At 44.7% G+C, this 26,301-nt stretch overlaps 1 protein-coding gene across 2 annotated transcripts in view; it reads right to left on the bottom strand.

Moving 5' to 3' along the window:
- Nucleotides 1-21,973, bottom strand: part of LOC143770137 (sulfotransferase 2B1-like) — a 209,770-nt gene extending 187,797 nt beyond the window's left edge. The window contains exon 1 of one of the 2 annotated variants that reach the window (XM_077259459.1): nt 21,911-21,973. The gene's annotated coding sequence lies outside the window, so the exon portion shown is untranslated. The remainder of the gene's footprint in view (nt 1-21,910) is intronic. The other variant, XM_077259461.1, reaches the window with a different exon arrangement.
- Nucleotides 21,974-26,301: the final 4,328 nt, after the last annotated feature.

Below are 26,301 nucleotides of genomic sequence, written 5' to 3'. Positions count from 1 at the left end.
CAGCTCCTGTCCTGCAAAACTGCCTTCTTAGCTGCCATTTCTACTGCAAGACGTGTGGGGGAAATACAAGCCCTCTTAATTAGAGAACCATATCTTAGCATAAGGGACGACTCCATTGTGTTCTGACCAGATCCATGTTTTCTTCCAAAAGTAGTGTCAGAATTTCACCGATCACAGGACATAGTCCTCCCGTCGTTCTGTCACAATCCTACAAATTCGGAAGAACACAGATTCCATACCTTGGATGTACAGCGTATAGTGTTAAACTATTTGGAACAAATCCTTCAGAATTGACCAAAATCTCTTTGTTCATTTATCTGGCTGAAACAAGGGCAAAAAAGTAGCAAAGGGTACCATTGCCAACTGGATAAAAAAGGCCATTACTGAGGCATATCTAGCTCAGAATATTGTGGTTCCTGCTGGCCTAAAGGCTCATTCCACCAGGTCTACCTCCGTCTCTTGGACTGAAAGGGCTGGTGCTTCCACAGAGCAGATTTGCAGGGCTGCAACATGGTCTTCTCTACACACCTTTACTAAGCATTATAGATTGGACTTCTGGTCCAACTGGGATCTAGTCTTTGGCCGGAAAGTTCTTCAGGCTGTGGTCCCTCCATAAATACAGAATTGGTTGGCATTCCTCCTGGGCTGTCGTGGAAGGCAACTAGAGAAAATAGAATTATTCTTACCGTTAAAATCGGTTTCTAGGAGCCTTCCACGACAGCATTAAGACCCTCACGATGTTCTTGGATATTTTTCTGAGAACCTAAAAGGTAACCGGTGCTATGGGTTCAGTTGTAAGTCACTGGCTAATGGGAGGTGGGAGGGGTTTTTAACCTCTTGTGCTTCCTGTCCCCATTAGGGTATGGAGACAACTTCCTGGGCTGTGGTTGAAGGCTCCTAGAAAACGAATTAACGGTAAGAATAATTCTATTTTTGCAATAAAAAGCGTCTTTTAGTGTGTGATGGCTGCCATTCATAAAAATTTGCTAAAAAAAAGCGATAAAAGTAAATCAAACCCCCCTTCATCACCCCCATAGAAAAAATAATAAAATCTGAAAAAAATAGTATTTATTTCCATTTTCCCATTAGGGTTAGGGTTAGGTTAGGGTTGGGGCTAAAGTTAGGGTTAGGATTGGGGCTAAAGTTAGGGTTAGGATTGGGGCTAAAGTTAGGGTTGGGGTGAGGGTTAGTATTGGAGCTAAATTAAGGGTTAGGGTTGGGGCTAAAGTTAGGGTTGGGGTTAAGGTTATGGTTGGGGTTAGGGTTGGGGCTAAAGTTAGGGATAGGGTTGGGGCTAAAGTTAGGGTTAGGCTTGGGGCTAAAGTTAGGGTTAGAGATGGGGCTAAAGTAAGGGTTAGGGTTGGGGCTAAAGTTAGGGTTAGGGTTGGGGTTAGGGTTAGGGTTGGGGCTAAAGTTAGGGTTGGGGCTAAAGTTAGGGTTAGAGTTGGGGCTAAAGTTTGGGTTAGGGTTGGGGCTAAAGTTAAGGTTTGGATTACATTTACGGTTGGAATCAGGGTTGGGATTAGGTTTAGGGGTGTGGTTAGGGTTATGGTTGAGATTAGGGTTAGGGGTGTGTTTTGGTTAGGGTTTCAGTTAGAATTGGGGGGGTTTCCACTGTTTAGGCACATCAGGGGCTCTCCAAACGCGACATGGCGTCCGATCTCAATTCCAGCCAATTCTGCGTTGAAAAAGTAAAACAGTGCTCCTTCCCTTCCGAGCTCTCCCGTGCACCCAAACAGGGGTTTACCTCAAAATATGGGGTATCAATGTACTCAGGACAAATTGGAAAACAACTTTTGGGGTCCAATTTCTCCTGTTACCCTTGGGAAAATACAAAACTGGGGGCTAAAATATAATTTTTGTTGAAAAAAAAAGAATTTTTATTTCCACTGCTCTGCGTTATATACTGTAGTGAAACACTTGAAGGTTCAAAGTTTTCACAACACAGGCACATCAGGGGCTTTCCAAACGTGACATGGCATCCCATCTCAATTCCAGTCAATTTTGCATTGAAAAGTCAAATGGCGCTCCTTCCCTTCCGAGCTCTGCCATGCGCCCAAACAGTGGTTTACCACCATATATCAGAGGTTCTGCAAATGCAACGTAATGCCTGCAGACCAATCCATCTAAGTCTGCATTCCAAATGGCGCTCCTTCCCTTCCGAGCTCTGCCATGCGCCAAAACAGTGGTTACCCCCACATATGGGGGATCAGCGTATTCAGGACTAGGGTTGAGCGAAACGGATCGGTCATTTTCATAAGTCGCCGACTTTTGGCAAAGCCGAATTTCATGAAACCCGACCCGATCCCAGCGTGGGATCGGCCATGCGGTACACGATCTTCGCGCCAAAGTCGTGTTTCATATGACGCTTTCAGCGCCTTTTCTCAGCCAATGAAGGTGGACGCAGAGTGTGGGCAGCGTGATAACATAGGTCCTGGTCCCCACTATCTTAGAGAAGGGCATGGCAGTGATTGGCTTGTTTTCTGTGGCGTCACAGGGGCTATAAAGGGGCATTCCCGCCGACCGCCATCTTACTGCTGCTGATCTGAGCATAGGAAGAGGATGCTGCCGCTACAAGGAGGCAGGCCAACCAGTAATCGTCATCGGTCATCATTTTTATAATGCGTGGGTCCCTTTTGAGGATACGCAAGGCATAATCCACCATGTGGGCCAATGTTCCAGTTGTCAAATCAGTGCATGTGCTGGGTTGAGGAGCACTTTCGGGCAAATCAACATCACTTGTTTCCCTCAAAAACTCTGAACCCGGCCTTGCAATGCCAGCAGTTTCTATTGCCCCCTGGGAAGCTTCCTCATCCAAAAAATACTCATCCCCATCATCCTCCTTGTCCTCCTCCTCTTCGCCTGCCATGTCATCCTGTAGACTTCCCTGACCAGACAATGGCTGACTGTCATCAAGGCTTCCCTCGTCCTCGGCTGCAGACGCCTGCTCCTTTATGTGCATCAAACTTTGCATCAGCAGACGCATTAGGGGGATGCTCATGCTTATTATCATGTCGTCTGCACTAACCAGCCGTGTGCATTCCTCAAAACACTGAAGGACTTGACACAGGTCTTGTAGCTTCGACCACTGCAAACCTGACAACTCCATGTCTGCCATCCAACTGCCTACCCTTGTATGTGTATCCTCCTACAAATACATAACAGCACGCCTCTGTTCGTACAGTCTCTGAAGCATGTGCAGTGTGGAGTTCCACCTTGTTGCAACGTCGATGATTTGGCGATGCTGGGGAAGTTTCAAAGACCGCTGATGGTTCTGCATACAGCTGGAGTGTACGGGCGAACAGCAGATGTGCAAGCAAAGTCTGCTCACTTTCAGGAGCAGGTCGGGTAACCCCGGATAACTTTTCAGGAAGCACTGCACCACCAGGTTTAAGGTGTGAGCCAGGCAAGGAATGTGTTTCAGTTATGAAAGGGCTATGGCAGCCATAAAATTCCTTCCGTTATCACTCACTACCTTGCCTGCCTCAAGATGTACAGTGCCCAGCCATGACTGAGTTTCTTCCTGCAAGAACTCGGACAGAACTTACACGGTGTGTCTGTTGTCGCCCAAACACTTCATTGCCAATACAGCCTGCTGACGCTTGCCACTAGCTGTTGCATAATGGGACACCTTGTGTGCAACAGTGGCAGCTGCGGATGGAGTGGTCGTGCGACTGTGGTTTGTGGACGAGCTCTCACTTCTGCTGGAGGACGAGAAGGATGAGGGGGGACGAACGCCTACAGCCAACTGTTTCCTAGACCGTGGGCTAGGCAGAACTGTCCCAATATTGCTGTCCCCTGTGAACCCTGCATCCACCACATTAACCCAGTGTGCCATGATGGAGACGTAATGCCCCTGGCCATGCCTACTGGTCCATGCATCTGTTGTCAGGTGCACCTTTCTACTCACAGATTGCCTGAGTGCATTGACAATGCGGTCTTTGACATGCTGGTGGAGGGCTGGGATGGCTTTTCTCGAAAAGAGGTGTCGACTGGGTAGCTCGTAGCGTGGTACAGCGTAGTCCATTAGGGCTTTGAAAGCTTCGCTTTCAACTAACCAGTAGGGCATCATCTCTAACGAGATTAGTCTAGCAATGTGGGCGTTCAAAACCTGTGTACGCGGATGCGAGGATGAGCACTTCCTTTTCCTAACGAGAGTCTCATGTAGGGTGAGCTGGACTGGAGAGCTGCATAGGGTGGAACTAGCGGGGGTGCCGGTGGACATGGCAGACTGAGAGAGGGTTGGTGATGGTATTCTTGCTGTTGCCCTACATACAGTGTTTCCTACCACGAACTTGGTGATTCCCTGACTGCTTTGGCCTTGCGACTAAACCGCCACATTTACTGCAGGTGGTGTGGTAAACGGTGGTCTTACAGTGAGGGAAGGGATGTAGCATTGCTGACTAGCTTCATTGTGAGAGGGTTCTACAACATTAAGGGACGTTTGGTAGTTAGTCCAGGCGTGCAAGTGCATGGTGGTTAAATGTCTACGCATGCAACTTGTATTTAGATTTTTAACATTCTGACCTCTGCTGAAGGTCCTTGAGCATTTCTTACAGATGACTTTGCACTGATCATTTGGATCTTGGTTAAAAAAATGCCAGACTGCACGCTTCCTACTATCGGATACCTTTTCAGGCATTGCACACTGAGCTACTTTAACTGGATGGCCACGCTGTCCTACAACTGGTTTTGGTTTTGCCACACGTTTTTGGCCAGATAAGGGCCTGCCAAATGGAACCTGTTGTGATGTTGATGCCTGCTGCAGCTCCTCCTCCTCCGCTTCAGAGCTACTGCCGCCTGCACCCTGTTCCCCCAATGACTGCCAATCGGGGTCAACAACTGGGTCATCTATGACCTCCTCTTCTATGTCCTGTGCACCTTCCTCTGGGTCATAGTGTAAGCCGGTGCTATAGCGTTCGTGACGGGGCTCCATAGTCTCATCAGGGTCAGATTCTGGATCAGTACACTGCGAGGGCAATGTTCTGATCGGAGTCAAAGGAACAGCATAATAATCTGGCTGTGGCTGTGCATCTGTGCACTCCATGTCCGATTCATCTTGTAATGGGCATGGCCTGTTAACAATTTCCCTTTCTAACCCAGGAACGGTATGTGTAAAGAGCTCCATGGAGTAACCTGTTGTGTCGCCTGATGCATCCTTCTCTGTTGTTCTGGGTGAAGAACACAAGGAAGCGACTTGTCCCTGACCGGGAACATCCACTGACGATACGCTGCTTTTACATTTTGCACTTTCCGAAGAGGAGGCAAAAGAGCTAGAGGCAGAGTCAGCAAGGAAAGCCAAAACTTTTTCCTGCTGTTCCAGCTTTAAAAGCGGTTATCCTACTCCCAGGAAAGGGAGCGTTCGAGGCCTTGTGTAGCCAGACGATGACGCTGGCTCAACAACTCGAGACTTAGGTGCTATTTTGCTTTTCCCACGACCACCTGATGCTCCACGACCACCACCACTACCATCATTACCAGCTGGCAATGACCACCCACGGCCACGACCTCTTCCACCAGACTTCCTCATTCTTGGAAAAATGTAACCAAATTAACAACCGTTCTGTGGTCCTGTACAACCAGGTAGAAGGTGTACGTAAACTTGATGTGAATTTAAATGTCCCTCTTTATGTGTGGGAGAATGCAGGGAAAAATCAGGCCCACTGTATTACACTACACAGTTTGATTGGCAGAAAGAGGCTGGCAGATATGCCACTAACAGGACTGACGCAGATGCACACACTGGCAATAGAAATGTCCCTCTTTATGTGTGGGGGAATGCAGGGAAAAATCAGGCCCACTGTATTACACTACACAGTTTGATTGGCAGAAAAAGGCTGGCAGATATGCCACTAACACGACTGACGCAGATGCACACTCTGGCAATAGAAATGTCCCTCTTTATGTGTGGGAGAATGCAGGGAAAAATCAGGCCCACTGTATTACACTACACAGTTTGATTGGCAGAAAGAGGCTGGCAGATATGCCACTAACAGGACTGACGCAGATGCACACACTGGCAATAGAAATGTCCCTCTTTATGTGTGGGAGAATGCAGGGAAAAAATCAGGCCCACTGTATTACACTACACAGTTTGATTGGCAGAAAGAGGCTGGCAGATATGCCACTAACAGGACTGACGCAGATGCACACACTGGCAATAGAAATGTCCCTCTTTATGTGTGGGAGAATGCAGGGAAAAATCAGGCCCACTGTATTACACTACACAGTTTGATTGGCAGAAAGAGGCTGGCAGATATGCCACTAACAGGACTGACGCAGATGCACACACTGGCAATAGATATGTCCCTCTTTGTGTGGGAGAATGCAGGGAAAAATCAGGCCCACTGTATTACACTACACAGTTTGATTGGCAGAAATAGGCTGGCAGATATGCCACTAACAGGAGTGATGCAGATGCACACACTGGCAATAGAAATCTCCCTCTTTAGGTGTGGGAGAATGCAGGGAAAAGTCAGGCCCACTGTATTACACTACATAGTTTGATTGGCAGAAATAGGCTGGCAGATATGCCTCTAACAGGAGTGACACAGATGCACACCCTCTTTTTTTTTATTTGGGAGACAAGTGATTTAATCAGGCCCACTATATCACAGTATAGTTTCTGTGGCACAAAATGAATGACAGATACCACAGACAGCACTGGCACAGATGCACAGATTTGGCAAGATTATTCTCACTTTATTTTATTTTTTATTTTTTATATGGGAGACAAGTGATTTTATCAGGCCCACTATATCAAAGTATAGTTTCTGTGGCACAAAATGAATGACAGATACCACAGACAGCACTGGTACAGATGCACAGATTTGGCAAGATTATTCTCCCTTTATTTTAATTTCTTTTTTTTTATATGGGAGACAAGTGATTTTAGCAGGCCCACTATATCACAGTATAGTTTCTGTGGCACAAAATGAATGACAGATATCACAGACAGCAATGGCACAGATTTGTCAAGATTATTCTCCCTTTATTTTAATTTTGTTTTTTTTTTATATGGGAGACAAGTGAATAAATCAGGCCCACTATATCACAGTATAGTTTCTGTGGCACAAAATGACTGACAGATACCACAGACAGCACTGGCACAGATGCACTGATTGGCAATATAAATCTCCCTTCTTAGGTGTGGGACAGTGCAGAAAAATACAGGCACACTGTTTTACACTACACAGTTTCAGGGGCTGAAAGTGGCTGGAAGATATTAAAAAAAAAAGGGACTGTACTACAATTACTATCTCCCTACAATAATCTTTGAAAAGTATGGCAGGCAGCAATAAAAAGGACTGCTGCACACAAAAAATGAGGACAAACAAACAAGATAGCTGTGCAGAAAGGAAGGAGCAACAGGATTTTTGCTTTTGAAAAAGCAGTTGGTTTGCACAGCAGCGTACACACAGCAACGCAGCTATCAGGGAACCTTATAAGCTACAGAGCTGTTGCACAGAAATCTAGCCTCCACTGTCCTTGCAAAGAAAAGGTGGTGTTGGACAGTTGAAATTGCTACAGCACAAGCGGTTTTGGGGTTAATTTACCCTGCCTAACGCTATCCCTGCTTCTGACGAAGCGGCAGCATCCTCTCCCTATGCTCAGATCAGCAGCAGTAACATGGCGGTCGGCGGGAACACCCCTTTATAGCCCCTGTGACGCCGCAGAAAGCAAGCCAATCACTGCCATGTCCTTCTCTAAGATGGTGGGGACCAGGACCTATGTCATCACGCTGCCCACACTCTGCATGCACCTTCATTGGCTGAGAAATGGCGCTTTAAGCGTCATATGAAACGCGACTTTGGCGTGAAGATCGTGTACCGCATGGCCGATCCCACGCTGGGATCGGGTTGGGTTTCATGAAACCCAACTTTGCCAAATGTCGGCAACTTATGAAAATGACCAATCCGTTTCGCTCAACTCTAGTGTCCATCTGCTGGATTGTGTGTATTGAAAGACCTGTTGGTCCCTATTCTACTGTTGTGAAATTGATGCCACCTTTGAGGTGTTTGCCAAGTGTTTGGAAACGTGAACACTCCTGGTTGATGTCCATCTGCTGTATTGGGTGTAGTGAAAGACCTTTCAGTCCCTAATCTACTATTTGTACTGGGGTGAAATTGATGCCACATTGGTGGTGACTGCCAATTTTTGGAAATGTGAACACTCCTGGTTGGGTGTCCATCTGCTGGATTGTGTCTAGTGGAAGAACTGTCGGTCCCTATTATACTATTTCTACTGTGGTGAAATTGATGCCACTTCTGTGATGTAAGGCCCTCATTTATTTAAATGTGAACACTCCTTGTAGGGTGTCCATCTGCAGTACTGGGTGTAGTGAAAGACCTGTCGGTCCCTATTCTACTATTTTTAATGTGGTGAAATTGATGCCACTTTGGTGGTGTCTGCCAATAATTTTTGGAAATGTGTAGACTTCTTGTTCATGCGTCTTGCCCGTAGCTGAAGGCCTCCGAGACTTCCGAGGCTCCACTTCCTTGTACTTAACTACCCGTGTTATTATTCTTACATTTTTCTGACAATGGTAGTCCAGAAATGTGATATTTGTGCCATCTGCGTGCCGCTCAGCATGAAAGCAGGTAGAAGTGATGCATGTGTTATCAGGGCTCCCAGCAAAGAGGCCTTACACCGATCCCTCACTCACCTCGTCTTACTGTGACGTTCATTGGAAAACTGTAAATGCTGTCCTGAATCACGATACCTCATGCCTGGCTGATTGCTGCAGTGCCATGCTGCAATTTGTGCTGTGGGTGAATTTAGGCCACTTTCCTGGTGTCTGTTCCTCATTTGGTATGTTTTAGCAGCATTTGGGGTGTTCTAAGGTGATGTGCATGTGTTTGTTTTTGCCTCCATTTGACTATAATGGAATTCGGTAATGTTCGGCGAATATTCGACAAATTAATATTCGAATATTGCAAATTTGGCGAATGTAATCCGAATGTAATATTGAAATATTCACTCATCTCTAGTTAGTAACAGAAGAATTTGGGGGGGACTGTGGATGAGGCCTCTATAACATAGATTAGATGTTACAAACAGTTTGACAATGAGATATCCCCAACTGTATGACGTTTGTAGCAGTAGTATTATTTTTAGGCCTGTGGATGAGGCATCAACAACATGGGCTAGATGCTACAATCAATTTGAAAGCGATATGTCCCTTACTGCTGGACAATAGTAAGAGAAAAATTTGGGGGGGGCCTGTGGATGAGGCCTCTGTAACATAGAGTAGATGCTACACACAATACGAAAGTGAGATGTCCCCTACTGTATGATGATAGTAACACAAGAAATATTTTTGTCCCTGTGATTGAGGACTCTATAACAAAGAGTAGATGCTACAAACAATTTGAAAGTGTCCCCTACTGTATGACGTTAGTAACAGAAGAATGTTTTTTAGGCCTGTGGATGAGGCATCTCTAACACAGAGTGGAGGATACAAACAATTTGAAATTGAGATGTCCCCTATTGTATGACGTTAGTAACACAAGAAATATTTTTGGTTCTGAGGATGTGGCCTCTATAACATAGACTAGATGCTACACACAATGTAAAAGTGAGATGTCCCCTACTGTATGACGATAGTAACAAAATAAATTTTGGGGACCTGTGGATTAGGCCTCTATAACATAGGCTACAAACAATTTGAAAGTGAGATGTCCTCTACTGTGTGACCTTAATAACATTAGAAATATTTTTGGCCCTATCGATGAGGCCTCTATAACATAGAATAGATGGTACAAGCAATTTGACAGTGATATATCCCCTGTTTTTATGACAATGGTAACAAAATATTTTTTTTTAATCCTTTGGAAGAGGCATCTATAGCATAGACAAGATGCTGCAAACAATTTGATAGTGAGATAACCCTTATTGGATCCTTTGTCGATTTTGTAAGTTTGCCCACTGACAAAAACATGAACAGTCTATAATTTTAAAGGTAGGCTAATTTTAACATTGAGAGATAGAATGTCAAAAATAAAATCGAAAAAAATCACATTGTATAAATTTATTTGCATTTTACAGTGATAAGTATTTGATCCTCTACCAATCCTTAAGAGTTCTGGCTCCTACAGACCAGATAGACGCTCCTAATCAACTCATTACCTGCAGACTCTAACCTCTACAACAGGGGCAAGACCAAAGAGCTTTATAAGGATGTCAGAGACAAGATCATAGACCTGCACAATGCTGGAATCGGCTACAAAACCATAAGTAAGATGTTGTGTGAGAAGGAGACAACTGTTGGTGCATTACTAAGAAAATGGAAGAAATATAAAATGACTGTCAATCGACATCAGTCTTGGGCACCTGTTGTGAATTCCGTTTCTGTTGTGGGTTCCATTCTCGGGCTCCCTCCTGTGGTCGTGAATGGTATTTTAGTGAGTTCTGTCCTTGGACACCCTCTGGTGGCTTTGAGTGGAACTGCTGATCTTTGAGGTTGGCTTTCTCAGCTGCCCTCATTTATTGTTTCTGCTGGCTTCCCTATTTAACTCTGCTCTGGTCGTTAGTTCATGCCAGCTTTCAATGTCTCAGTACTGGTTCAGATATCTCTTGGATTTCTCTGATGACCTGTCTACTCCAGCAGAAGCTAAGTCCCTGCTAGTTCATTTGTTGTCCATGTGTTTTGAGTATATTTCTCAGTACATGCTATGTTTCTAGTCCAGCTTGCTAATATGATATTTCCTTGCTAGCTGGAAGCTCTGGGGTGCAGAGTGGCACCTCCACACCGTGAGTCGGTGTGGAGGTCTTTTTGCACACTCTGCGTGGTTTTTTGTAGTTTTTAATACTGACCGCACAGTTCCCTTTCCTATCTTCTGTCTATCTAGAGAAGATTCGGCCTCCTTTGCTAAAATCTGTTTTCATTCCTGTGTTTGTCACTTCCCTCTTAACTCACAGTCAATATTTGTGGGGGCTACCTTTTCCTTTGGGGAATTTCTCTGAGGCAAGGTAGGCTCTTATTTCTATCTTTAGGGGTAGTTAGCTCTTAGGGTGTGTAGAGGCGTCTAGGGAGAGTTAGGAACGCTCCACGGCTATTTCTAGTGTTGGCGATAGGATTAGGGATTGCGGTCAGTAGAGTTACCACCTCCTCAGAGCTTGTCTCAGGTTTTCGGTTTAACCATCAGGTCATTCGGGGTGCTCCTAACCACCAGGTCCATAACAGTACAGCTGGACAACAAAGTGTTAATGCATCTCAAAAGAGGGATAAGAGAAGTTCTGAGTCAATTTTTTTTTTCTTTGCAGCTTGTTTTGTCTTTCTTTTCCCCTTAACCTCTGGGTGGTTCAGGACTCAGGTGTAGATATGGATATTCAAGGTTTGTCCTCTTGTGTGGATCAACTCACTGCAAGGGTACAAAGTATTCAAGATTATGTAGTTCAGAATCCGATGTTAAAGCCTAGAACTCCAATTCCTGATTTGTTTTCTGGGGATAGATCTAAATTTTTGAATTTCAAAAATAATTGCAGATTGTTTTTTGCTCTGAAACCCCGCTCCTCTGGTGACCCCATTCAGCAAGTAAAAATTATTATTTCTTTGCTGCGTGGTGACCCGCAAGACTGGGCATTCTCCCTTGAGCCAGGAAACCCTGCATTGCTTAATGTAGATGCATTTTTTCAAGCGCTCGGATTGCTTTATGATGAACCAAATTCTGTGGATCAGGCCGAAAAGACCTTGCTGGCTCTATGTCAGGGTCAGGATGAAGCAGAAGTATATTGCCAGAAGTTTAGAAAGTGGTCTGTACTTACACAATGGAATGAATATGCTCTGGCAGCAATTTTCAGAAAGGGTCTGTCTGAAGTCCTTAAAGATGTTATGGTGGGGTTCCCCACGCCTGCTGGTCTGAATGAATCAATGTCTTTGGCCATTCAGATTGATCGGCTTTTGGTCGAGCGCAAAGTTGTGCGCCATTTGGCAGTGTCCTCTGAGCGGAGGCCTGAGCCTATGCAATGTGATAGGACTTTGACCAGAGCTGAACGGCAAGAACACAGACGTCAGAATGGGCTGTGTTTTTACTATGGTGACTCCACTCATGCTATTTCTGATTGTCCTAAGCGCACTGAGAGGTTTGCTAGGTCTGTCACCATTAGTACTGTACAGCCTAAATTTATCTTGTCTATTACTCTGATTTGCTCATTATCGTCCTATTCTGTTATGGCATTTGTGGATTCGGGCGCTGCTCTGAACTTAGTGGACTTGGAGTTTGCCAGGCGCTGTGGTTTTTCTTTGGAGCCTTTGCAGAGTCCTATTCCCTTAAGGGGGATTGATGCTACGCCATTGGCCAAGAATAAACCTCAGTACTGGACTCAGCTGACCATGTACATGGCTCCCGCACATCAGGAAAATATTCGCTTTTTGGTGTTGCATAATTTGCATGATGTGGTTGTGTTGGGTTTTCCATGGCTACAGGTTCATAATCCAGTACTGGATTGGAAATCAATGACTGTGTCTAGTTGGGGTTGTCAAGGGATACATAGTGATGTTCCTTTGATGTCAATTTCTTCTTCCACTCCTTCTGAAGTCCCTGAGTTTTTGTCGGATTACCAGGATGTTTTTGATGAGCCCAAGTCCAGTGTCCTACCTCCTCATAGGGACTGTGATTGCGCTATTAATTTGATTCCTGGTAGTAAGTTCCCTAAGGGACGACTTTTCAATTTGTCTGTGCCAGAACATGCCGCTATGCGGAGTTATGTAAAGGAGTCCTTGGAGAAAGGGCATATTCGCCCGTCTTCGTCACCATTGGGAGCAGGGTTCTTTTTTGTGGCCAAGAAAGATGGCTCTCTGAGACCCTGTATAGATTACCGCCTTCTCAATAAAATCACGGTCAAATTTCAGTATCCTTTGCCTCTGCTGTCTGATTTGTTTGCTCGGATTAAGGGGGCTAGTTGGTTTACCAAGATTGACCTTCGAGGGGCGTATAATCTTGTTCGTATTAAACAGGGCGATGAATGGAAAACGGCATTTAATATGCCCGAGGGCCATTTTGAGTACCTGGTGATGCCATTCGGGCTTTCTAATGCTCCATCTGTGTTTCAGTCCTTTATGCATGACATCTTCCGGAAGTATCTGGATAAATTTATGATTGTATATTTGGATGATATTTTGGTCTTTTCGGATGATTGGGAGTCTCATGTGAAGCAGGTCAGGATGGTGTTCCAGGTCCTTCGTGCTAATGCGTTGTTTGTGAAGGGGTCTAAATGTCTCTTTGGGGTTCAGAAGGTTTCCTTTTTGGGCTTCATTTTTTCCCCTTCTACTATCGAGATGGACCCTGTTAAAGTTCAGGCCATTTATGATTGGACTCAACCTACATCTGTGAAGAGTCTTCAGAAGTTTTTGGGCTTTGCAAATTTTTACCGTCGCTTCATCGCTAATTTTTCCAGTGTGGTTAAGCCTTTGACTGATTTAACGAAGAAAGGCGCTGATGTGGTGAATTGGTCTCCTGCGGCCATTGAGGCTTTTCAGGAGCTTAAACATCGTTTTACTTCGGCCCCTGTGTTGCGTCAGCCAGATGTTTCTCTCCCTTTTCAGGTCGAGGTTGATGCTTCTGAGATTGGGGCAGGGGCTGTTTTGTCTCAGAGAGATTCTGATGGCTCTTTGTTAAAACCATGTGCTTTCTTTTCTAGAAAGTTTTCGCCTGCTGAGCGTAATTATGATGTCGGCAATCGGGAGTTATTGGCTATGAAGTGGGCATTCGAGGAGTGGCGACATTGGCTTGAGGGAACCAAACATCACGTGGTGGTCTTGACTGATCACAAGAATCTGACTTACCTCGAGTCTGCCAAGCGGTTGAATCCTAGACAGGCTCGATGGTCGCTGTTTTTCTCCCGTTTCGAATTTGTGGTCTCATACCTTCCGGGAACTAAGAATGTGAAGGCTGATGCCCTTTCTAGGAGTTTTTTGCCTGATTCTCCGGGAGTCCTTGAGCCGGCTGGTATTCTCAAGGAGGGGGTGATTCTGTCTGCCATCTCCCCTGATTTGCGGCGGGTGCTGCAGGAGTTTCAGGCTGATAGATCTGACCGCTGTCCAGTGGAGAAACTGTTTGTCCCTGATAGATGGACTAGTAAAGTTATTTCTTAGGTTCATTGTTCAGTATTGGCTGGTCATCCTGGGATTTTTGGTACCAGAGATTTGGTTGCTAGATCCTTTTGGTGGCCTTCCTTGTCACGGGATGTGCGTTCTTTTGTGCAGTCTTGTGGGACTTGTGCTCGGGCCAAGCCTTGCTGTTCTCATGCCAGTGGGTTGCTTTTGCCTTTGCCTGTCCCGAAGAGGCCCTGGACACATTTTTCCATGGATTTTATTTCTGATCTTCCTGTCTCTCAGAGGATGTCTGTCATCTGGGTGGTTTGTGATCGGTTTTCTAAGATGGTCCATTTGGTACCCTTGCCTAAATTGCCCTCCTCCTCTGATTTGGTTCCATTATTTTTTCAGCATGTGGTTCGTTTGCATGGCATTCCGGAGAACATTGTGTCTGATAGAGGTTCCCAGTTTGTTTCCAGGTTTTGGCGGTCCTTTTGTGCTAAGATGGGCATTGATTTGTCTTTTTCTTCAGCGTTCCATCCTCAGACAAATTGCCAAACCGAGCGAAACAATCAGACCTTGGAAACCTATCTGAGATGCTTTGTTTCTGCTGATCAGGATGATTGGGTGACCTTCTTGCCATTGGCCGAGTTTGCCCTTAATAATCGGGCTAGTTCGGCTACTTTGGTTTCGCCTTTTTTTTGTAATTCTGGTTTTCATCCTCGTTTTTCTTCAGGGCAGGTTGAGCCTTCTGACTGTCCTGGTGTGGATTCTGTGGTGGACAGGTTGCAGCAAATTTGGACTCACGTGGTGGACAATTTAACATTGTCTCAGGAGAAGGCGCAACGTTTTGCTAACCGCCGTCGTTGTGCTGGTCCCCGACTTCGTGTTGGGGATTTGGTCTGGTTATCTTCTCGTCATGTTCCTATGAAGGTTTCTTCCCCTAAGTTTAAGCCTCGTTTTATTGGTCCTTATAAGATTTCTGAAATTATCAATCCTGTGTCATTTCGTTTGGTGCTTCCAGCTTCTTTTGCCATCCATAATGTGTTCCATAAGTCTTTGTTGCGGAGATATGTGGCACCTATGGTTCCTTCCGTTGATCCTCCTGCTCCGGTGTTGGTTGAGGGGGAGTTGGAGTATGTGGTGGAGAAGATTTTGGATTCTCGTGTTTCGAGACGGAAGCTTCAGTACCTGGTTAAGTGGAAGGGTTATGGTCAGGAGGATAATTCCTGGGTTGTTGCCTCCGATGTCCATGCTACCAATTTGGTTCGTGCCTTTCATTTGGCTCGTCCTGATCGGCCTGGGGGCTCTAGTGAGGGTTCGGTGACCCCTCCTCAAGGGGGGGGTACTGTTGTGAATTCCGTTTCTGTTGTGGGTTCCGTTCTCGGGCTCCCTCCTGTGGTCGTGAATGGTATTTTAGTGAGTTCTGTCCTTGGACACCCTCTGGTGGCTTTGAGTGGAACTGCTGATCTTTGAGGTTGGCTTTCTCGGCTGCCCTCATTTACTGTTTCTGCTGGATTCCCTATTTAACTCTGCTCTGGTCGTTGGTTCATGCCAGCTGTCAATGTCTCAGTACTGGTTCAGATCTCTCTTGGATTTCTCTGATGACCTGTCTACTCCAGCAGAAGCTAAGTCCCTGCTAGTTCATTTGTTGTCCATTTGTTTTGAGTATATTTCTCAGTACATGCTATGTTTCTAGTCCAGCTTGCTAATATGATATTTCCTTGCTAGCTGGAAGCTCTGGGGTGCAGAGTGGCACCTCCACACCGTGAGTCGGTGTGGAGGTCTTTTTGCACACTCTGCGTGGTTTTTTGTAGTTTTTAATACTGACCGCACAGTTCCCTTTCCTATCTTCTGTCTATCTAGAGAAGATTCGGCCTCCTTTGCTAAAATCTGTTTTCATTCCTGTGTTTGTCACTTCCCTCTTAACTCACAGTCAATATTTGTGGGGGCTACCTTTTCCTTTGGGGAATTTCTCTGAGGCAAGGTAGGCTCTTATTTCTATCTTTAGGGGTAGTTAGCTCTTAGGCTCTGTAGAGGCGTCTAGGGAGAGTTAGGAATGCTCCACGGCTATTTCTAGTGTTGGCGATAGGATTAGGGATTGCGGTCAGTAGAGTTACCACCTCCTCAGAGCTTGTCTCAGGTTTTCGATTTAACCATCAGGTCATTCCGGGTGCTCCTAACCACCAGGTCCATAACAGGCACCATGCAAAATCTCATCTTGTGGGGTATCCTTGATCAGGAGGAAGGTGAAAGATCAGCCCAAAAACACACTGGGGGAACTTATTAATGATCTCAAGGCAGCTGGGACCACAGTCAGCAAGAAAACCATTTGTAACACATTACACCATAAAGGTTTAAAATCAAGAAGACATATATGCAGGCCCATCTGAAGTTTACCAATGAACATCTGGATGATTCTGTGAGTGATTGGGAGAAGGTGCTGTGGTCAGATGAGACAAAAATTGAGGTCTTTGGCTTTACCTCAACTCGCTGTGTTTGGAGGAAGAGAAATGTTGCCTATGACCCAAATAACACTGTCCCCACTGTCAAGCATGGAGTTGAAAACATTATTTTTCGGGGGCGTTCCTCTGCTAAGGGCACAGGACTACTTCACCGCATCAATGGGAGAATGGATCGAGCCATGTACTGTAAAATCCTGAGTGAAAACCTCCTTCCCTCCGCCAGGGCATTAAAAATGGGTCGTGGCAGGGTCTTCCAGCAAGACAATGACCCAAAACATACAGCCAAGGCAACATAGGAGTGGCTCAAAAAGAAGCACATTAGGATCATGGAGTTGCCTAGCCAGTCTCCAGACCTTAATTCCGTAGAAAACTTATGGAGGGAGTTGAAGCTCCGAATTGCCAAATCCTAATGATTTAGAGATGATCTGCAAAGAGGAGTGGACCAAAATTCCTCCTGACATGTGCGCAAACCTCATCATCAACTACAAAAACGTCTGACTGCTGTGCTTGTCAACAAGGGTTTTGCCACCAAGTATTAAGTCTTGTTTGCCAGAGGGATCAAATACTTATTTCTCTCTGCAAAATGCAAATAAATGTATATAATTTATACAAAGTTATTTTATGGATTTTATTTTTGATATTCTATCTCTCAATGTTAAAGTTAACCTACTATAAAAAATTTAGACTGTTCACTAGTGTTGAGCGATACCTTCCGATACTCAAAGGTATCGGTATCGGATGGTATCGGCCGATATCCGAAAAATATCGGATATCGTTGATACCGATACCAATGCAAGTCAATGAGACACAAGTATCGGAAGGTATCCTGGATGGTTCCCAGGGTCTGAAGGAGAGGAAACTCTCCTTCAGGCCCTGGGATCCATATTCATGTGTAAAATAAAGAATAAAAATAAAAAATAGGGATATACTCACCCTCTGACGCGCCCTGGTAGTAACCGCTGTAACCGGCAGCCTCCGTTCCTAAGAATGAGGAGTTTAGGACCTGCGATGACGTCGCGGCTTGTGATTGGTTGCGTGACCGCTCATGTGACCGCTCACGCGACCAATCACAAGCCGCGACATCATCACAGGTCCTAAACTCCTGATTCTTAGGAACGGAGGCTGCCGGTTACATCGGTAAGGTCCAGGGGCCGCCGGAGGGGTGAGTATATCAATATTTTTTATTTTAATTCTTTATTTTTGACATGAATATGGATCCCAGGGCCTGAAGGAGAGTCTCCTCTCCTCCAGACCCTGGGAACCTTACACTGGGAACTTCCGATTCCCGATATCACAAAAATATCGGAACTCGGTATCGGAATTCTGATACCACAGGTATTGGCCGATACCCGATACTTGAGGTATCGGAATGCTCAACACTACTGTTCACGTCTTTATCAGTGGGCAAACTTACAAAATCAGCATGGGATCAAATACTTATTTACCCCACTGTACCTAAAATCTACTTGCTAACACTGCCATCATCAGGAGCAGCCTTTCTGAGCTGTTACAAGTGTTGAAATGGCACTAAAGGAAGATGTCTGCTCTTTACGTGGAGAGGGACATGTGATTTCTCAGCTAATGACACAAGCAGTTGAGTCAGGATATTGTGGATGTTTCCTGTGACTTGATTGGCTAGATGCAATGTGCACACAAAAAATAAAATACTGTTTACACGCATGCTTAGCCTATGAGGTCTGCAAACCCCCTCCCCTTATCAAACACTTGCCCCACGATCATGATACACCACCATTATTGTATCCAAAGTGCTGAAAATACTTTAGCGGCAATGCATACATTTTTCTACACTTTTTACCAAATGTTACTGATTTTTCACGATTTTATAAAATTTTGCTTGTATTTTCGATCACGAATCCGAATGTGCCATATTCGTGCCGAATTTGTTTGGTGATCGTTTTCGAACAAATTCACTCATCACTATTCAGGACCTACTATGTGTTCCTCAGATGTATTTGCAGTACATACTGGACTTTAGCATACATTTTTTTTACTCTATTCTATGTGGCTGAAATTTAGTGTAATCTCCTGTGGGTTTAGGGTTCCCCATGCTCCGAGGCTGAAATTTATATACTTCTTCTGTGGGGGTATTGTTCTCCATACTCTGTGTCTGAAATTTGAATCAGCTTCTGTTGGAGTACTGTGTCCCATGGTCTGGGGGAATATCTGATTTTGTGGGGATATTCTCCTCCATGCTCTGCAAGTGAAATTTGTAACTGGAGTGGAGGTGGCAAACCACAGTCTGTAGAGACACTGTTAAAATTTTTGTTATTAATTTTCTTTCTATTTTTGCTATGGTGAAATAACCCCTAATTGTAATTTTCCTTTCCACATGTGTTTGCAGGGAAATAACCCTGCTCTTACCCTCATGTTGCTTCTTTATGCAGCCCCCTATCTTTTACTATGAACATTTTATTGCCATTTTACAGCTTTGAAGTTTGGGTCCCCAATGGCTGGACCCCAGTTCAGGGTACTGGGTCAAGTTCAATGGGACTTAAAAAAATGTCCGTCCGAACCAGCCGAACACGGACATCTATGAGTTCACTCATCTCTATTCAGATGCCACTCAGTCAGGCAAGTCAATGTGTGAAAAAAAGCAGACTCCTCTTGGAGGACGTCTGTTGTCCATTTTTAGTGAACAAACCAAATTGAGAAAATGAAGAAATCTTTTTCAACTTCTCATCCTAGAAAATCTGATCATATTATAATCATACTCTGATCAAACTTTGATTAGAGTTTGATCAGAGTGTGATTTGTAAATGGAACACCTGCCAGGGGTGTGGGGTACTCGATACCAAGTTTGGTACTTAAAGGGATGTGTCATGGCGGCGGCAACCCGGTCCATGGCCCTGGGCGCCCATGTTAAAGGGAAGGTCTTAAAAGGGGTTTTTGAAATAAAGAAAGTTTGTGATGCCACTTGTGGTATTCGGTCAGAGGTGACCAACGCTGCTTAAAGGGGTCCTCTGGGGTGATGTTATGGCAGCCAGATGGTATAACCTCCCAAAGGTGAAGTAGGTCCCCAGGTCTCCTGGTGAATAGATGGAAGATGGTGAGTGATGCAGTAAAGAACGAAGGACACAGTTGTGCATTCTTTTTACCTGGTTTACTGACGGTAGCAGGCAGCCACAGTCCAGGGCACAGGTCACAGGTACAGGCAGGGTCCGGCCGGCTTGGAAGTGAGTTCAGAGTCCAGCTTTACCAGATGGAGTTAAAAGCCTTCCTCTTAGTGCGGTGGTATTATAGTCCCTTACTGCCTGGATTCTCAGCAAGGTCCTCTCAGTTCTCTCTGTCCTTTATTGAAGTAAGACACAAACCTGTATGACAGGTGACTCCAGCCTTTTTACAGGGTCTCTATCAGACCCGGGCTCTATGTGTCACTGTGTCTCCTGGGTATTAGGGTGGACAGGTTACGCGTAGTCTAGCTATCCTACTGGTTTCTGCTCTGCCTTCTAGAGTATGACACAACCTCGGTCTTCCGGTTACCAGTATCTGCTCTCTGTCAGGGAGGTAGCCCTCTCGCAGCTATTCTCCCTTGTTGTCACACTCCTGTGCTTCGCTCTCTGGCACATTCACTACAAGCTATTCTTCCTTCTGTCTCTCACTATCTAGGAGCTACAGCACCTCAGGCTGTATGGCCCCTCACTCATCCTTCTGCCTCAGACTGCCCCAGTCTGCTGTCCGGCACCAACTGTCTAAATCTTCCTAACTGCCTAGCAACTGCCTAGCAACTAACTCCTCCTCCCGACCAGAGAGAGCAGCTCCCCTGAAGTCGGGTGCAGAGACCCCCTTCTGGCCTGGAGTCAGAACGGTGTTGCATGTGCTAATTACCTGTCAAAAGAAATCCTCCATCGCTTCCAAGCGTGATATCACTCTCCCTGTGAGGAAAGCAATGCCACTGTGACAACCAGGACACTGGGGCATCACATATAGACCCGATTCTCTTGGAAAAGGGAAAATATGGTCATGTGGTCCTAAATAAAGGGTGTTATGTGAATAATGAGGACAATGTGATCTGAGAATCCTCTGACAAGGGAATGTGCTGCTGCAGGTACTCTGTTAATATTTTGATAAAATGTATCTTATTTATCCCCTTCACGACATGCACCACACATGTGTGGCCCATGTCCTGTCTCCCCTGAGCCCACATCTTTTCCAGCACATGTCAACTGATTTCAACAGCTGACATGTGCCCCTAACAGCTGCTGGAGGATTCGTGATCCTCATGCGGTTGTCAACCTGTTCATGCCACTGTCAATCTCTGACAGCAGCATTTAACACGATCATGCCCGGTGTGCGTCATTAATCCTGCCCATCGGCGCCCTTGTCACATGACCACGGGTCACTGATAGGTTGGTATGACAACCTGGGGTGTGCAGGAGACCCCTGTGGATGTCATTGCCTGATAGCTATAAGTGCTGCCCAGAGGTCGGCGCTTATAACAAGTAAACATTTCTGATACACAGAGGAGGACTGAAGCCCTCTTCTGTATAACACAAGTGATCGGATGATCGCAGCTTCTAGTCTCCCATGCAGACTAATGAAGCAAGCATAAAGTAAAAAAAAAAAACTGTTTTTAAAAAATAAAAAAGTAAAATTATATAAAAGTTTAATTCACCCCCCATTCAAAATCAAACAATCTAAAAAAAAAAAAATACCCATATGTGGTATTTGCAAGTTCAGAATCACCCGATCTATCAACATATAAAAAAAAATTGATCCAATCTGTAAATGGTGTAACAAGAAAAAATTCAAAACACCAGAATTACGTTTTTTTCGGTCAACGCATCATTGCATTAAAATGCAATAACGGGCGAACAAAACATTGCATCTACACCAAAATGGTATAAATAAAAACGATAGCTCGTTGTGCAAAAAATAAGCCCTCACCCAGCCCCAGATTCCGAAAAGTGGAGATGCTACTGGTCTTTGAAAATGATGCAGTTCCTGGAGAATCATAAAGTCAGGTCAGTTTTAGCAAATGAACATGTTTTCTACACTACGGAATAGCACTTTTTTTGCCATGTCACCGCACTCGGAATTTTCTTCCCGTTTTCCAGTACACTTTATGGTGAAACCAACAGTGTCATTCAAAAGTACAACTCTTCCCGCAAAAAAACAAGCCCTCACATGGCCATATTGACAAAAAATAAAAAAAACTTATGGCTCTGGGAAGAAGGGGAGCAAAAAACTAAAAATGCAAAAACGGAAAATGGCCTGGGGGTGAAGGGGTTAAAGATATTCTAATTTCTAACAAATAAATACAAACAGAACTGATTAATATTACTAAGTACAATGTATAACCATAATTTTATATAATCATTAAACAGTGTTCAGCTGTTGAATTAATTATCACATCAACATTATATTCAAAAGATGGAAAGGAACAATTTACCTTCAAGTCCAGACACCAGATATCAGAGAGGCTTCTCTCACCGGAAGAACCTGAAAACATGTGAACAATGGATCACTAATATATATAATGTAAATTAATTAATTATTAAACTACTGGTGTGAAGTCAGTGTAAGGGGTTGGACTGAGAAGTACAATCACACCCCCTACAGAAAGATGATACCATGAAATGCATTATTATACTAGAATAGGAAAGCATTTGAGCTAAATTTTCTTATTGTTATTGCAGCGCTGGAATTCTGGGGTCAAATCCCACCAAGTACAATATCTGTATGGAGTTTGTATGTTCTCCGTGTGTTTGTGTGCGTTTCCTCACACTCTCCAAATACATAATAATAGGGAACCTAGATTGTGAGCCCCAACGGGGACAGTGAGGATGATGTTTAGAACAATGTGGAATGACTGGTGCTAAATAAGCGAGCAAAATAAATAAATGCTTTTTTTTAATTACCGCAAAGTAATATGGGCACTGATCCTTTTAGAAACCAGTAACCTGAGATGAAATGTCTGATTGCAGCTCTAACGTGTATAGTAAAGCAGGAAAACCACACTGAGTGTCTTTGTCAGGGAGAAGACCGGGCTATGGATGCCGACAGGGCACCGGGTCAGGAACTGCTGGGGCCAAGCCTATTGTTGCAGGGTGGAAGGAAATTGAGTATGGAAGAGACCCATTACCTGCAGAGAGGGGGCATGATAAGCCAGAGGGAGAGAAAGGTGTTTGCGCAGGAAGCAAGAAGGGGTTCCCGCCAGAGAAAGGCAAGAGGGCAGACCTGCGTCGAGCTGCTGGTAGCGTTAGGCCGTGCAGCAGCAAAAGAGGACAAGTGCAGGAAGGACTGGGGACTGTCACCGGCAGTGCTGGGCAGAGTACGCCGATCGGGAGATTGTTGTGCGAGACTCCTGCCTGTAGAGCATGCCGAGAGAGAGATTGTTGTGCGGGACCCCTGACTGCAGAGCATGCTGAGTGGGAGGTTGTTATGAAAACCTCCTAGCCGCCGGGCAGTTGAATGGACTAGGGGCTCAGCGGACAAAACCAGTGACCGCCTGCTGACACCAGATGAAGGACCGTTTCACAGGAAGCCAGAAGACTCAGCACCGGCCGCAGCCGGCAGCAAGACAGCCATCAGACTCTGAAAGAGAAACGGACAGCCGAGTCACGATAAGTGAAGCTGATAGACTGTTAATTTGAAGTACTGTCATCCTGCTTAACCCTCAGCCCTTCTAACTGTATTTCTCTTGTTTTCTCCCTGTGAGGAATTTATTCCTGTGTTGATAAAGTGAATAATTGCTTAACCCTTGCTCTGCGCGTCTGTGTCACTGCATCCATGTACAGTACAGACCAAAAGTTTGGACACACCTTCTCATTTAAAGATTTTTCTGTATTTTCATGACTATGAAAATTTTACATTCACACTGAAGGCATCAAAACTATGAATTAACACATGTGGAATTATATACTTAACAAAAAAGTGTGAAACAACTGAAAATATGTCTCATATTCTAGGTTCTTCAAAGTAGCCACCTTTTGCTTTGATGACTGCTTTGCACACTCTTGGCATTCTCTTGATGAGCTTCAGGAGGTAGTAACCGGAAATGGTTTTCACTTCATAGGTGCGCCCTGTCAGGTTTAATAAGTGGGATTTCTTGCCTTATAAATGGGGTTGGGACCATCAGATGTGTTGCGCAGAAGTCTGGTGGATACACTGCTGATAGTCCTACTGAATAGACTTTTAGAATTTCTGTTATGGAAAGAAAAAAGCAGCTAAGTAAAGAAAAACGAGTGGCCATCATTACTTTAAGAAATTAAGGTCAGTCAGTCCGAAAAATTGGGAAAACTTTGAAAGTGTCCCCAAGTGCAATGGCAAAAACCACCAAGCGCTACAAAGAAACTGGCTCACATGAGGACCGCCCCAGGAAAGGAAGACCAAGAGTCACCTCTGTTTCTGAGGATAAGTTTATCTGAGTCACCAGCCTCAGAAATCGCAGGTTAACAGCAGCTCAGATTAGAGACCAGGTCAATGCCACCCAGAGTTTTAGCAGCAGACACATCTCTACAACAACTGTTAAGAGGAGACTTTGTGCAACAGGCCTTCATGGTAAAATAGCTGCTAGGAAACCACTGCTAAGGACAGGCAACAGGCAGAAGAGACTTGTTTAGGCAAAAGAACACAAGGAATGGACATTAGACCAGTGGAAATCTGTGCTTTGGTCTGATGAGTCCAAATTTGAGATCTTTGGTTCCAACCACCATGTCTTTGTGCGACACAGAAAAGGTGAACGGATGGACTCTACATACCTGGTTCCGACCGTGATGCATGGAGGAGGAGGTGTGATGGTGTGTGGGTGCTTTGCTGGTGACACTGTTGGGGATTTATTCAAAATTGAAGGCATACTGAACCAGCATGGCTACCACAGCATCTTGCAGCGGCATGCTATTCCATCCGGTTTGCGTTTAGTTGGACCATCATTTATTTTTCAACAGGATAATGACCCCAAACACACCTCCAGGCTGTGTAAGGGCTATTTGACCAAGAAGGAGAGTGATGGGATGCTACGCCAGATGACTTGGCCTCCAGTCACCAGACCTGAACCCAATCAAGATGGTTTGGGGTGAGCTGGACCGCAGAGTGAAGGCAAAAGGGCCAACAAGTGCTAAGCTTCTCTGGGAACTCCTTCAAGATTGTTGGAAGACCATTCCCGGTTACTATCTCTTGAAGCTCATCAAGAGAATGCCAAGAGTGTGCAAAGCAGTCATCAAAGCAAAAAGTGGCTACTTTGAAGAACCTAGAATATAAGACATAATTTCAGTTGTTTCACACTTTTTTGTTAAGTATATAATTCCACATTTGTTAATTCATAATTTTGATGCCTTCAGTGTGAATATACAATTTTCATAGTCATTAAATTACAGAAAAATCTTTAAATGAGAAGGTTTGTCAAAACTTTTGATCTTTACTGTACCTGTGTTACATCTTCAATGTCAGGCGGGGTGGCTTAGAGTGCTAGCTTATTTTCTCTTTCCAATTTATTATTAAGCCATGCTTCAAAGTTCAATCTGAGTGTGACAGTGCAATACACCTGAAAGGTGACATTTATACCAGGATGGGGTAAATTTTACCAGGATGGGGGACATTTATATCAGAATGTGTGACATTCCAGAATGGGGACATTATACCAGAAAGAGGAACATTATAACAGGAAGGGGCCCAGGATGGGTGAAGATGTTATAGCATGGGGATCATGATAAGGGGCTGCAAGGTTCCAGGACTGGAATATTTTTACTGTAAGGATCCTAGGATAGGGGTGATAATTAGTGACAGTAGCCAGAATGGGGAACATTATTACATGGAGAGCGAGTAAACATGTCTTTAAAGGATCTAGGACGCTACAGGTTCCCATATATCTAACCAATGTGTAGTAGAAGCCCAGGTCCAAATTTTGCACCTGAACTCTAATTCCACCACTGCCTGTGATGTACTGTATATGCTCCAGCTCCAATGTATAATGAGATGCATGTCCTTCAGCCCCAATGTTTCCTGTGATGCATATCTTCCAGCTGCCCACTTTCTGGTATGTTCTGTTCAGTCACAAAGTACAATTATGTCTTGTGTGTACTTTGAATGGAACATCATTTGTCAAGCATATGGAGTTATGGTGGGAGTTGGACAAGGCTGGCAGCTCAGTAAGTGCTCATAGTAGTATTATATCTTTATTATTGTGCGATATAAAGAGATGGAAAAGATACAGATTGTTAACAGTTCATATTTTTTTCTGTTTGCTTATAAGGTACAACCAACATCATAATTTACATTAGTCATTAGATCCAGTCGCCTGACATGAAATGTCTGTTTGCAGCTTTTATGTGTATAGTAAAGAAGAGAAACCACATGTTCTTATCTCCAGCTCTGCAGATTAAGGATTTAATCAAATTTAGATTTGGTTTATGTTCGCTGTATGTATTGCCTTTATGCCGAACGCATCCATAGGCTCCCAGTAACCCGACAAGCACCAATAAAGTGTCCTCGTAACAGACATTTAGGTGACATATTGTTATAATTTCCAATATGAAGGGGCCTTGCAAGGACAAATAAAACCATACTGCACAGTATAAAGGTACCGTCACACTAAACGATATCGCTAGCGATCCGTGACGTTGCAGCGTCCTGGCTAGCGATATCGTTTAGTTTGACACGCAGCAGCGATCAGGATCCTGCTGTGATGTCGCTGGTCGCTGAATAAAGTCCAGAACTTTATTTGGTCATCCGATCGCCGTGTATCGTTGTGTTTGACACCAAAAGCAACGATACCAGCGATATTTTACACTGGTAACCAGGGTAAACATCGGGTTACTAAGCGCAGGGCAGCGCTTAGTAACC

The sequence above is a fragment of the Ranitomeya variabilis genome, chromosome 4 (assembly GCF_051348905.1).
Source record: "Ranitomeya variabilis isolate aRanVar5 chromosome 4, aRanVar5.hap1, whole genome shotgun sequence".
In the NCBI taxonomy this organism is placed as follows: domain Eukaryota; kingdom Metazoa; phylum Chordata; class Amphibia; order Anura; family Dendrobatidae; genus Ranitomeya; species Ranitomeya variabilis.
This window is presented reverse-complemented; position numbering and strand designations above follow the sequence as displayed.